The sequence below is a fragment of the Excalfactoria chinensis genome, chromosome 6 (genome assembly GCF_039878825.1).
Source record: "Excalfactoria chinensis isolate bCotChi1 chromosome 6, bCotChi1.hap2, whole genome shotgun sequence".
Taxonomy (NCBI): Eukaryota; Metazoa; Chordata; class Aves; order Galliformes; family Phasianidae; genus Excalfactoria; species Excalfactoria chinensis.
Window position 1 is genome coordinate 20,460,065 of NC_092830.1, and position 13,020 is coordinate 20,473,084.

Here is a 13,020-nt window from a genome sequence, read left to right on the forward strand (position 1 = left end):
GAGCTTGGTGAAGTCTGTTTCTCACTCATGATTGGAAATGTCTTTGTCTAAATACAGGCTGAGGGAATACATTTTCCTCACGAGCCCTTTGTTAGCTAAGAGCTAATGAGTTTGGGCTGGAGGGATCCTCTGTAACATGCTGATGACTGCTGAAGACAAGCTGTATAATATGGCCAGTGTCAGCACTGAGGGAGGTAGGAAGTGAGATAGGAATAAAGTGAAAGTGGAGTGGCAGAAAGAAAGGGGTCAGGGACAAGCTGAGAAAGGAAGATGAGGAATAAAGGGAGTGGAAGCACAGATAATATGTGACCCAGGTCCCTAACGGCAGTTTTGGCTAATCTAAATGCTTACCATTGGCATTTGAAGCTGTGCTCAAGCTACTCCCTGTTTCCAGTAGGAAGAGATAACGTGGGCCAAGAAGATCTCTGCACCTTCAGAGCGCCAGAACAGGAGGGGATGGCATGTACTGCTTTTCATGTTTCACGGATGCCCATGTGATCTCCCATAATGCCAAAAACAAGTTAAGTCTCCCTAATCTGCTTGCTGGAGTGAACACAAGGACACATTTGATTGAGGCTGACAGGCGTGACCCTGGCTCTTCCCTTGGAAGCAGCCATGTCTGAACGACTGGGCCATATGGGCCAACACAGCCGAGGAAGCCAGGAGTGTACAGAAATGTTCTTACTACTAAAAGAGGTAAACTTGCATCCCCCTACAGACAGATCTCACTGATATCTTAACTGTATTTTCTACTGGGTAGTTTGTGCTGCTGTGTGCACTGGAAGTGGTGGTACAGCTATCTGCCTTCATCTTCATCAGGTTCTTTCCTCACTATATTCACCCAGGAACTGTCTTTCTGTTCTTTATTCTCAGGGTTAGTTTTCTACACCTCTGTTCAGTAGAGTTTATAGTGCATGCCTGTGAAATTAGGCATATAAAAATAGCCTTCTTAATGCTCTGAAATGCTTCTAGTGAACATTTTTCCTTTTGGATTTGAGCATTTATTGTGTATGCAATATGTAATAAGAAGTATTGATTCTGATGATCTGCATGACTCACTGATGAACAGAGATGATTGAAAAACTTCAAAGAAAAGCATTAATGACATCGATGCCTTCTTGGAAATAATAACATTCTCCCAACAAGTCTACTCATCAGGTCTAGCTATGCATCATACCACATCGTTGTATGTGTAGAAGGATGTTCTGTCACTACAATAAGGTGGTTAATTCTTCATGCATTTGTGTGTCTCAGGAGCTTGTGATCCCTTGATTTCTTCCCTCCATTGCCCTGAAACGGTTGATCCTAATGCATGAACATGGAGAAATCTGTTCTTTGAAAGAAAAAAAAATGATACCCTAATGTGGTAATGGAAGCTGTTGGTGAAGATGGCTAAGTTGATCTAGCACCTATAATGAAGTTAGGATTGAGTGTGTTTACTGTGCCTCAGAAAGGTCAGGACTTTTTCAGTTGGCAGTCAAGGATGCACTGAGATCATGATTGCCAGGACAAGCTGGAGAGCAAGCAAGCTTTTGAGAACCTTTCAGGGAGATGACTTCTTTTTGTGCCCACAAATATGGCCACTTGCAGCTTTCCATTTGGATCCCAGAGCTGCAAAATGGCATTTGTCCACCAGAGGGCATGTGGGCCATTTTCTCCTCCTGAGCACAAAAAGAAAAAAAAAAAAAAAAAAAAAAAAAGAAACAGATTTCCAAAGCAAATGCTCTTCCAAAATGGGACCTTGCACTGGTTGCCTCGGCCTCTGCCATTGCAACTGAGATGCTGAAGAAACATGCATGGCCAACTGAGCTGGCAGCAGGAGGGCTGGTGTGACACTGTGCCACTACAACAGAGCCATCCCAGTGTGATGTGATGTTCTGCCTGCCTGGAGAGTTAAATCTAAGTCCTTATGGTGCCATGACTTTATAGTTCCCCAGATTGCATTTCAGACCCCAGTATGTGTTTGTGTATGTATAAGCATGTGTGAGAGAGAGGTGCACACACGTACACGCACACACCCACATTTGTTCACACTGGGATTTGTATCCACACAGGCCCACTCTATAGCTTGCAAAGTAAATTAGACTTAAATGACTCTTTGGAAACAAAATAAATCAAATAGCATAATAGTACCATCTTTTTATCTCATTTGTTCCCATACAATTAGTAGTTTTACTGCCATGTTGTGACAGGTGACTGTGTTTGACCTTTGCCGCTTGGGTGGTTGGCTGGTGCTCAAACTAATGAAGACCCTTAATGGATTGGCTTTTGTGAGACTGTGAGCGGTGGGGTTAAAGAGAAAATGGTGCCTTAGACAGAGTCCAGAGAAGATCCTTCAATTAAACCTGAAGTCTATTAGCAAAGAAATATTGAGGAGGTTGAGAGTTAGCAATGATTTAACCAGCAGGTCTACCTCGTGAGTCGTTAAAATTAAAAAAAAAAAAAAAAAAAGAATAATGAAAAATCTCCCTGGTTATTTATTGTTGAGCGTGTGCCTGGACTCTCATCCTCTTGGGTGAGAAGTGGGAGAAGAGCTGTTGTCTTGGAGAAACTGGGGCTACAGTTTGTCAGCCCTTTGGCTCTCACACAGCTGCACTTGGCTTGAGCAAAAGAGTGAGAAAAACTGAAGCAATAGCAGGAACAAATGGAGAGTGATGCTAAGGAAGATAAAAACAGATCTGTGGGATAAATAAGACTTTTTGGAACTTAATTGTTTTCTGTGATGTAAACAAATTACAGTGAAACAAAAGAAGAACCAGGCAGCTTCTGAGGAATGAGTCAGAGGGCAATGCCCAGCTCCAGAGTACGGACAGAACCACAAATGCCTGTATATGAGGTCAAAGTTGTGCTGTCGTGCTTGAATTGGAACTTTACACAGCATCATCATACTGAACTGAACACTCTGCACTGCTGGGATGGCAGTCATACAAATACCTTTTGGAGGAAAGAAGTGGTGAAAAGTAAGGAAAACAGCCAAGAAGCCTTGATGGGCAGGAAACTGGACTTTCTTTAGAGCCTTTGGCTGTGTCCCAGAGATGTGAGGGCAACTAAGTTGTAGGGGACCAGGCCTGCACTGAACATTGTGTTCCATGGCAGGCCCTCAGAGACGGACTCAGGGACTGACCTGGTCTTTGTTTATTCTTCTTCTATTTACCTCCTAGTCTGTCTGTCTGCCTAGCTATCTAGTATTTCATTTATTCCCCGTGGAGCAATTCCTTTTACTCACACAGTCCCTCTCTTTTTCACTTTTTCTTTCCTCTCACTCTTAGACACGTGCCTCCCCCCATTTCTGCCTCCCCCTACTTTGGGGATAATTTAACATGTTACACGCTAACTTTCCAGTAATGGCACTCCAGCTTTTTGAAATTCTGCTTCCCTGTTTTATGGCTGGGCCTCTAATGGTTATCTCGCAGCCCTGCCTCTGGCAATCATGTAAGGAATAAATAGAAGCTGACACAGTAATTTACTTAAATCTTCTCCACACTTTTGCAGCATTTTCCTCCAGAGGATACCCCCGAAACAACAATTATTTGAAATGTCACGCGTTCCTGCCCCTAGGCTACCGACAAATGAACATTAAATCTATTAACAACAAAAAAAATTAAATGTTTACTTTTCTGCAAAGGTAAAGGAGAAGCTGGAGAGAGGGAGGGATGTCTCCAATAAATTTCTTCTCAATAATAAAGAGGTGTAGTTAATGTTCTCTCTGAGCAGAGTCAGCTTGCAGCCCTCGTCTATGAGGACAGAAATGTGATGCCATGACACTGCCACATGGCTTTGCCAGGACATCTCCAATAGCCTCCTTTTTCTAGGCCAGAGACCTCAGTTTTAGGTTGATGTTTTTGCAGATTAAAAAGATATTTGGTGGGCTAGAAGCTGTCATGAACAAGGTGGTTCCTGCTCTCAGCCCATCTGGCTGCTAGCACGTGCCTTGGAGGCTGGAGAGGTAGGAGCAGAAGAGCTACCCCCCCTTGGTGATGGGAGGAGTTTCACAGAAAGGAAAACTGAGCATTTTGTAGCTCTGCCCCAATACCTTGTAAGCTGCATGTAGGGCTCAGCACTTCATCTTTTATGCCCTGTGCTCTGTTTCATAGGTAATTAATACTGAGGGTAGGACAGTGAAGGTGGACTCAGCACTGCACCTGGTTCTGGTGGATGGTGGTGGGAATACAGTGTCACTTGACTTGCTGTGGTTGAAAGTTCCCTATGGGATCTGGGCAAAACAGGCTTAAAAGCCAAGCCTAGAGCAAAGAGGACCATTTTCTGTTTCTGCATTTTGGGAAGTTCCAATCCAGAACAGATGAGTAGATCCCCCAAAACATGGTGGAAGAAATGAAAAGAGGCATCCCAGATCTACACTGATCACTTCAGAAAGTCTTGGAAAGGCTAACCCAGTACTTGAACTTTCCAAATAAATTCCCTGTCCACGAATTCGCTGTACAGCTCCCTTGGGAGTTTTTGTGTTTATATAGCTGGGAATCTGTCCCTTTGGTTTTTAAGTCCTTTGCCCATCCAAGTTCAGCGAGGATTGTAAAGGACAAGCATATATTTTATGAGTGAACTTGATTTTTATAAAATGAAGTTTGCCAATGGCTGTTGAATGCTGCTCCCCACAGAACTAGAAATGAGTTTAAAACTCTGTTCCTTTACTTCTCCCCTCCCCCCCTTTCTTTTCAGCAACAGAAGCTTGGGTGTAGCCCTTAAACACCTTGGAGAGAGTGTCACCTCTACAACGCCATATGAACCAATCACTGACATGAAATGTGAACAGAAGACCTTTTATCCACCCCTTGAAGCAGGACGTACGGACATCTTACCAAGTCTCCGCTCGTATTCCATGGTGCAAAATGACCAGGTACTTTAAACTTTGCTAGCACCCTGATCTGTTTTATCATTGGGCAAGTATGCGCAGGTTGGGATCCCCCTTTGTGGCACTGGTTCTGACCCTCAGAGTAAGATAGTGGAGGAGACCGGTAGAACTGCTGCATTTAACTCCGAGTTCTAGTCCTCTTCCCTGTTGTTGTGTGTAAATGATGCTAGTTCACCTGCTAAGATGGTCGGTGATACATAGGTACTTAGGCATCTAGCAGCCTAGGCTGTTCTTGAACTGAGATCACTTTGTATCCATGGGAGACAGTGCTCCCAGGATGGTGTTCGCTTCGGAGAGGGCTGTCCAAGGTAATTCTGGAGTTCTACTACACCAGTGGATGCCCTCACAGGGTAGTTTATACAGCCCAAACATTCAGACTTGGGACAGGGCTTCTGATTCTTGTGACCCTCCTTGACATTTTGTTGCTACCTGCTATGACTCTTTAGAGAACATGCATGAAGATCATATTGCAAGTGTGTGATATATGTGCATCTAGAAGTGGTGAATTTAGTTCTCTGCCAGCAATCCCACTGGCATCCAAGGGTGCTGCAGGAGAGGAAACTATCTTTTCCATGATTCAGACTATAGCTTTGGAGGAACCCCCTGCCAAGGGCCAGGCTGCCAACCACTAGGCCAGGCTGCCCAGAGCCACATCCAGCCTGGTCTTGAGTGCCTCCAGGGATGGGGCATCCACAACCTCATGAAAAGCAAAGTAGCTCTGTTACTTCCATGATTGACTCCTCTACACCACATATACTCCACATGGGAAAGCACAGAAGAAATGAGGAACAGAGCATGGGTCTCTGAATTGGTCTTAACAGATTAATTCAGGGTGTATGTAGATTCTGGAGAATATACTGCAGGTGAAATCCATCTTAGTATTGCAACAAACTGATTTAAATAGTTCCACTGACAGCTAGAAATCTAAGCATCGTAGTTATCCTAACACATGCAAACATGGTCATACAGCCTAATGTGTTGGGATGGACTCTTAGGTGGTGTGTATATATTAATATAGTTTAGTGTCTGCCATTGTAAATTGCGGAATATCAGCTATCCATTTCCAATAGCTAAATAGATGGGAAATAATAATAATAATAATAAAAAAATAAGTGGGAATTGTGGAGAAGATTCACTCAACTACTTTGCATTAAGTTTTATCAAGCTTCCTCCTGTAACAGCTCCACTTTGATCTCTTCTCTGCCCAGATTCAGATCTCAGCTCCTGGTTTCCACCAAGGAAGATATGCAGGGTAGCGGGGTGTCTGTACTTAACTTTAAAAAACAAAACAAAACTTTTTTTTTTTTTTTTTTTTTTTTTTTTTTTTTTTTTTTTTTTTTTTAAGCCCTGTAGCACGTTCTTGTGCTCTCAATTCCGGATAATGTTGGATCCCTTTTATCCAGCCCCTCCTCTTGCCCTTTCAAGTGAAAAGAAGACTCCTGTGCCCCCCCATCAAAGTTAAAGGGAGGCTTTAGAGAGGAAGGCTCAGCACGCTGGGGCTCTTGAGCCTGTGTTTAATCTCGTTTCCCGTTCCTGTGTGCCTCTGTGGCTTCCCTGCCAGTTTCTTTGTTGCCGAGTTTCTCATTTCCTTTTATTTGTGTGTGCGGGAGGTTGCCAGGCTCGCTGGAATGCAGCTGAAATCATCTTGGGGAGACGCGGTTCAGCCCCCGCCCCGGGTTCTACATGACCTGCCTCACCCTGCAGTGGGCTTGCCTAGCTGCACACCGAGTGAGTCTGGGAGAGGCAACAGGCAATAGAGGTGCCTACCTGGCTGCTGCAAGTGGATGGGCAGGGTTGGCACGTCTAGTGCTACGTGGGCTGTGGAGGAGGACGGAGGTCAGGGAGAAGGGACCGAGGAAGATCTTGACTTCTGCAGCTGTCCTGCCTTGGGAGGGGTGGCAGAGACGTGTGCAGCCTTTGGCAGGGGAGGGGGACCTGATGTGTCTCAGCTACAGCCTAACCTCAGCTGACCTCAGTGCAGTGCCCGAAGTGCTGACCACTGCTGTCACTGCATGACATTGGACTGAAGGTGTGGCCTTTGGCAGCATGCTGCAATTTGCTCCCAGGAACAATACAGGCTGCATTTCGCTCCAGAGGGAGAGAACTTGAATCATACTCATGCAGTGGGGCCACAAATGTTGCTCCAGAGCTGGATGTGGCTCTAAGGTTTGCACTGGTCTTAATGTTTGTCAGAGACTGAGTTTGTGTTTATGCTGTTTGCTGTTCCTTTAGCAGTGAGGTACTACAGTAGAAGATCCATCTCTTGGGGAACCTGTAAAGGTGATGTCCTAGTTGAAATCAGGTGTGGCTGGAGCATCAATTCTCTGATGCAGGTTGTCTCAATTTCCCTTACATCTTGTCCCTTCCACTAGAATGAAGATGCAAGTAGTATTGCCAAGATTTTCACCTCTCGTAGACCACTTGGGGACAGCTTGGCATGTAGGATTATCATTCATTTCTGCTTCAAGTAGTCTTAAGGAAATGTAACTGACAGCATCACATAAAACGAGTTGGTGTGATTAGCCCATTTGTTAGGTTGTGGAAACCAACAAACAAAGAAAAGGATTGTCTGCTGGTCAAAGCTGGACAACTTATGACCAGCCTCTAGAACTTCCTTGAACTTCCCAGGGTACATATCTAGAGTGCAAGAAACAGGCCTTGAACCAGCAAAGGAACAATCTCTTCTGGGCTTCCTATTCTACACTGAGTTTCATCTGGAACCCTAGTAAAGTTTGGCAAAGGGCTTCTTAGGACTCTGAGTGTTCTAATGGGCCTTAATGGTCCTGAGCAGTCTCACCTGGAGCCTCCATCCACACCTTTTGCTGACAAGCCCCCCAGACTCTATTTATGCTTGGCCCTGGGTTTCCACTCTGCTTGGTTGCTGTGGGACTGGGTTCTGGCTGGTGAGGTCCCTGTTCTGCCTATGAATGTTGTGCTCAGCTCTTAGCTCCCCAACCCTTAGGGAGCGACTGTCTTGTGCTTCTTCCTGGCTGATCTGGGATAAGACTTCAGAGTGGGAAAGCTGAATATGGTGAGCAAGGTATGTAACCTGGATCTTACATGACTACCTAATGGGGAGTATGTAACACACTGGAACGTGGTTTCCAGCAAGAAACATATTCCTTTCTCATTGTTTTGAAGGCCTGTGCAGGGACCTCAAGCATGCAGTCCTGCTGTGTTTCAGCATTTCCATGTTGTTCCCTTTTGGTATGTGTTCTTCTGGCTTTTCTTTGTGTCAAATAAGTTCTGTGAGAGCAGGTGGTTTTCATACTGGGGGCTCTGTAAGGATATTTTTTCACAGCGCTTCAGGGAAAGAATTTTAGGGAGGGATCTCAGGCCAATCCAATCCACTGACTAAGCTGGATCAATCCAAGTGTTATTTGTTTTATTTATTTGTTTGGCAAGTTTTAATTTTACATCCTACGTTAAAAGTCTAAAAATCCTTTGAAAATTTCTTTGGCCTGTGGTAAAAGGTAAGTGAAGAAGTCTAGATTTCAGAGAGCTGAGATTGAGCAGAATTTCTTTTGGCTGTCAAACCCTAGATAAACCTATGCCACTGGTAAGTCAAGACAAGTACAGTTCCCCTGCTGCCTATATGTTGGATCAATGCATGTATTCTTAAATTTGTTTTCTCTACCTTCTGCTTTTTGGTACTTACAAAAGCAGTGGGTCATGATAATATCTTATATTTAGTCCATCCTGCTTTGCAAAGGAAGGATGTATTATCTGGCTTCTCAGAGCTTCAACAAACCTGTCTTCTGTGGTTGCAAGCAGTTATTGTTGTGCTGCCTGGACCAGAACTGTTAGGCTCCTGGACCCTCTGGCTATCAGCCAGCATGGTATCTGCCAGATCTCCCTGCTGCTTTATTCAAGGAGCTTTTGTGCTGCCATTGTCTCTCTGTTCCCTCTGCAGGTCTGTGGGGTTGTGTAACTCTGAGTTTGTGTAGCCCCTACCTGGATGTAATTGTTTTGGCCTTGTGCATAGAACACTCTGTCAATTTGCAACCATGAAACTCCTGTAGGAGACCTAGTGATTGCATCACATATCAAGAGGAAGACTGAATGGTAAATATAATCCAGCAAGCAGAGGAGTGTCACTTGCAGAGGAGCAACTCCTTTCTTCCCCAGTCTCCTATGAGTCTGGGATGCTGGCTAAGCATCTAGCTATAAAAGTGAATCACTTCTATAGAAGATTTCTCTAAAATTTCTAGCACATCTTAAAATGGAAAATTTATTTTCCTATCTAAGATGTTAAGAAAGCTTCTGACAAGCACAGTGTCTTATTTTTATGGTAGAAAAATACTTTTATCCAAGCATTTTCTTAAACACTCCAGCTTTTCCAAATTTCGCTTTCGATTTTTCTTACTTTAACAGCCTCAAATCTTATTCCTGGTTTTCTTCACAAGGATGAAGTACTGTAGAATGGCAGAGCAGAAGGAAAGCACGTCTTCTAACCACTCTGATTATCCCCTGCTGCTGCTTGGCATCCACACATGCTGCAAGAGAAAAGCCAGACCTGGAAGCAATCTGCTGAGAGTTTCAGATTCTCTCTGTTCCTTCTCTTCCAGTCCATTAGGCCAGAAAGGGAATGGCAGTCAACAAGTTTTTCATCTGTAAGTGTAGTCCTGGGATTTCCCCAGTTTTTTTTCCCCCAGCTTGAGCTGAAGACCAATTTCCAGTTATCAGTCATGCTCAGCTGAACCTCTATTCTGATTTTTCAGAACTGATTTTTATTTCGCCCCCTCTCCTTCTCACGTTAATATCGGCCTTGAACTTACTCAGGATACAGGTGGATCGTTCCTTAGCACAGGTCTGGTTCCAACTCATGTTTGTTACTGCTTTCTGGATATAATATGGTCCTTATGTGTAACATAATTATCCCTCGAGAAAGGAAGGAGTTTTTGCAGGGGTTTGGCCCAGGTCTGCTTCTGATCAGTAGTTGTTTTAGTCATTTTGATAATGAAATGGAAACTACCACATACAGTCTGCAGGACTGAAAGCTGAAAGGAAGCTGCAAATCCATTGGAGGATAGGGTTATCATGTAGTTTGGTATGCTGAGGAAATAAACTAAAACTAGACATGTAAAAATCAGTAGGTGCAAATGCAGAGCATGACTAAGCAAAGGAGTAACTGGGGCACTGCATAGTGAAGACAGGTTACAAACACTGAATTGATAGTGCTGTACTCCTGCAGTAAGGATGTATTTGGGTCTGATATATATTCATGCTAGATTTACTGCTAAGACATGAGATTCCTGCAGCTCTCTGTCATCCTGCTGTGGAGCCTTGTCTAGCACAAAGTATCGCACTTCCAGTTCTGTGTTAGTCCTTTGGAGATTGTCAGTTGAGAAGACCAAGGAGTACACATGGAGCTGGAAACTGGGTACTGTGAGGAAAGGTTAAGAAACACCTTTAAGGCAGTGCGGGAGAGAAAGTTGTGGGCGTAAAACCCAGTTTTCCAGAGCAGAAAGGGATGATATCAAGAGAAAGGTGAATGACTGTTTGCTGTACCCACCTGCTACTGAGCAGAAAGAAATAGGTTTGTATGTAATGGAGGAGATTAGGTAGTAGAAAGCCCTTGTTAACTCATAGAGCATGAAAACACCAGTAAAAGTTGCCTGTGTAGCTATTGGAACCTTGGCTGGGGTGTTTCAGAACATATATTAGCCAAGAATGATCTGGATGTATTGTCTCAACAAAGCAGCACAGAGAGGTTCTTGGAGCTCTTCTTCCCAGTCTGCCTTTCTCTCCATCCTTCTCATCAGCCTGGGAACTGACAGAGCAGTGGGAATTTCAAAGGAATCTGTACATTCTCCCACTCTGTAGTGGTGCTTTAGATTGTGTAGGTTAATGCCTAGCCTGTTTGAAGGCTCTCTATCTGAAAGATTTCCATTTTAGAGCCAAACTGTCTCATGGGCAGGTTGAGACATGGTTCCCCCATTTGCTGTAAGATTTCTCACATTTGAGGGCTCTGACCTCCAGTGATATTTGTGCACAAATATAAACACAATTTTTGCAGCGCTGGACGCAAACAGGCTCTCTTTCTTGTTGTACTTACTACATCTTGATATAATTTGTGACTGTTGGTTTTCCCTAACAAAAAATATCCAGGGAGGGAGGACAGTTTGAGGTTTTCTTTTTTTCCTCAATATAAATCCTCCAGGATGGATGAAAACATGTAGCACAGCGTATCGATTCCCCCAGCAGAAAGCAAACCTAGCTAAACTTGTCTTACTTGATGCAAAATGCTTTAAAGCTTTCCTGCTTGGAAGATGACTGACTATCAAACTATTACATGGTGCTACAGATCGCATCTCTTCTTTGAATGAAAATTAAACTGGCAATGATGGGAAGATATCCTTAGGACAAGTATCCCCTGGAGGCGAGCAGTGCAAAAAGCACGTGGCTTTTTCACCACACCAGCTCCTCTGCTCCATACCATGCTAGCAGCAGCCCTGTGCTCCCCCCCTCTCTGTGACCCTGGCATATGCATGGCTCGTTAGCAGCAGCCTGGCAATCAGGAGAGCCTGCTATGGAAGCAGCTGCTTTTCCAGAGCTGTCCCACGTGCAGTGCAGTGTGGGGGCTGCTTGCCAAGGTGAGGCCTCTCTGCAGAGGCATTGGGCTAATGGAACAATCTGGAGCAAACTTTGCTTCCTTGCAGTGTCCTTCCCACCTTGCGCTCTGGCCTGCCCAGCCAGCCGCTCTGCTCCCTGATATGCATGCAGCCGAGTACCAGGGAGCAGGTGGAAGAAGAGCCATCTGGCTTCAACCAAGCTCATATCCAGATTGGAACTAGGGGAGCTAGAACAAAGGATGTTCATGGCAGTGCCTGAACCAGGGAGTCTCTGAGTAGTGTGAGAGTCTCAAGCTCTCTGCAAACAACTACCTGTATTCCCATACCTTTACCCCTGCATCAGGACTGTACAGGCTGTGCTCATGGTTGGGATGCTCTGGCTTGCTTTGGTGTGCCGGCTGCCTCTGGGCCCCATAGTGCCAGCTGAGCATCTCCTGGCTTGGGTTCTGCCTTGCTCCAGGCAGCCCAGCTGTGTGGGGCTAGTCATTGGGGAACAGGGGCTGGCAGAGATGAATAGAGGATGTGAACAGGTCCCTTGGTGCCCTTTTCCCTCAGTCTTGTTTCCCTCTCAGCAGGGGGAAGCAGTCTCTGCACAGTCCTCTGCCGATTGCATCGGGGAAAGTCATTAAAAAGAATTAAAAAGGAAACAGAGAGAGAGGAAGAAAAAACCCAACAACTCAACAGCCCCAAACAGTCACAAACTTAGACAAAAGAACAATGGAATATTCCAGCTCAAAGGCCTTGTCCCTCCTGCCTGGCAGCAAAGCACAGCAACACTCCAGTTCTTTACTGGGAGGGGGGGAAGGCTCAGAAGTACCTCGTACCTTCCTTTCCATCTCACCAAGCATACCACCAGCTAAGGTGGAACCCAAAGGGGTTCTGCTAATCATAGAATCACAGAATGGCCTGGGTTGGAAGGGGCCTCAAGGATCATGAATCTCCAACCCCCCTGCCATGGGCAGGGCCATCAACCTCTCCATTTAATACTAGTCCAGGCTAATGACAGGGAGGCTGGGTTCTCATCTTGAAATGCCCCTTGCTGCTGTGCAAAGTGAGCTTTTCAGCAGTGGTGCCCTGAATGACTTGTCTTAGTTTACTCACATGTATTCTGATTAATACTGTGTATTAATTTGAGTCTGTGTTTTTATGCCCAGCCGTACTCTTCATCTTGTAACTGTGCTGTGTTGCTACAATTTGCAGGTTGTCTTCATACAGCTTCCAGTGCTGGTGTGAAATTGTGCCACTTTGTGCGCTCATAGCTGAGCAGAGGCAGAGCCTGTGGAAACCAGCGGGCATCAGTCAGGTAAGGGTGTTTTGTGGCGTGTTTCTGGGGTGGGTGGTGCCCTGTTAACTTGTGCACTTTGCGTCCCTACCCAGAGGTGTTTCTCTGGGGTGTTTTGAGGCATTTGCTTTGAGCATCACTGTGGGGACGAGCAGGGGGAAGGAACACAATTTGTATTTCTTTGATTGCTTTGTGATTGTGCTCTCACTGTGTGACAGTGAAGGTGTGTGATGGACTACGTACCTCTCTCCTGTGTGTTCTGTAGGACAACAAAATGCACATGCACTCATGTA

General features: G+C 45.0%; 1 long non-coding RNA gene across 1 annotated transcript; it reads left to right on the forward strand.

Annotated features, from left to right (window-relative positions):
* Positions 1-4,683: 4,683 nt before the first annotated feature.
* LOC140254243 (uncharacterized) lies at positions 4,684-12,744 on the forward strand. The gene is made up of 3 exons (XR_011904104.1): positions 4,684-4,855; positions 9,277-9,483; positions 12,646-12,744. It is a non-coding gene; the product is annotated as an uncharacterized lncRNA (long non-coding RNA).
* Positions 12,745-13,020: the final 276 nt, after the last annotated feature.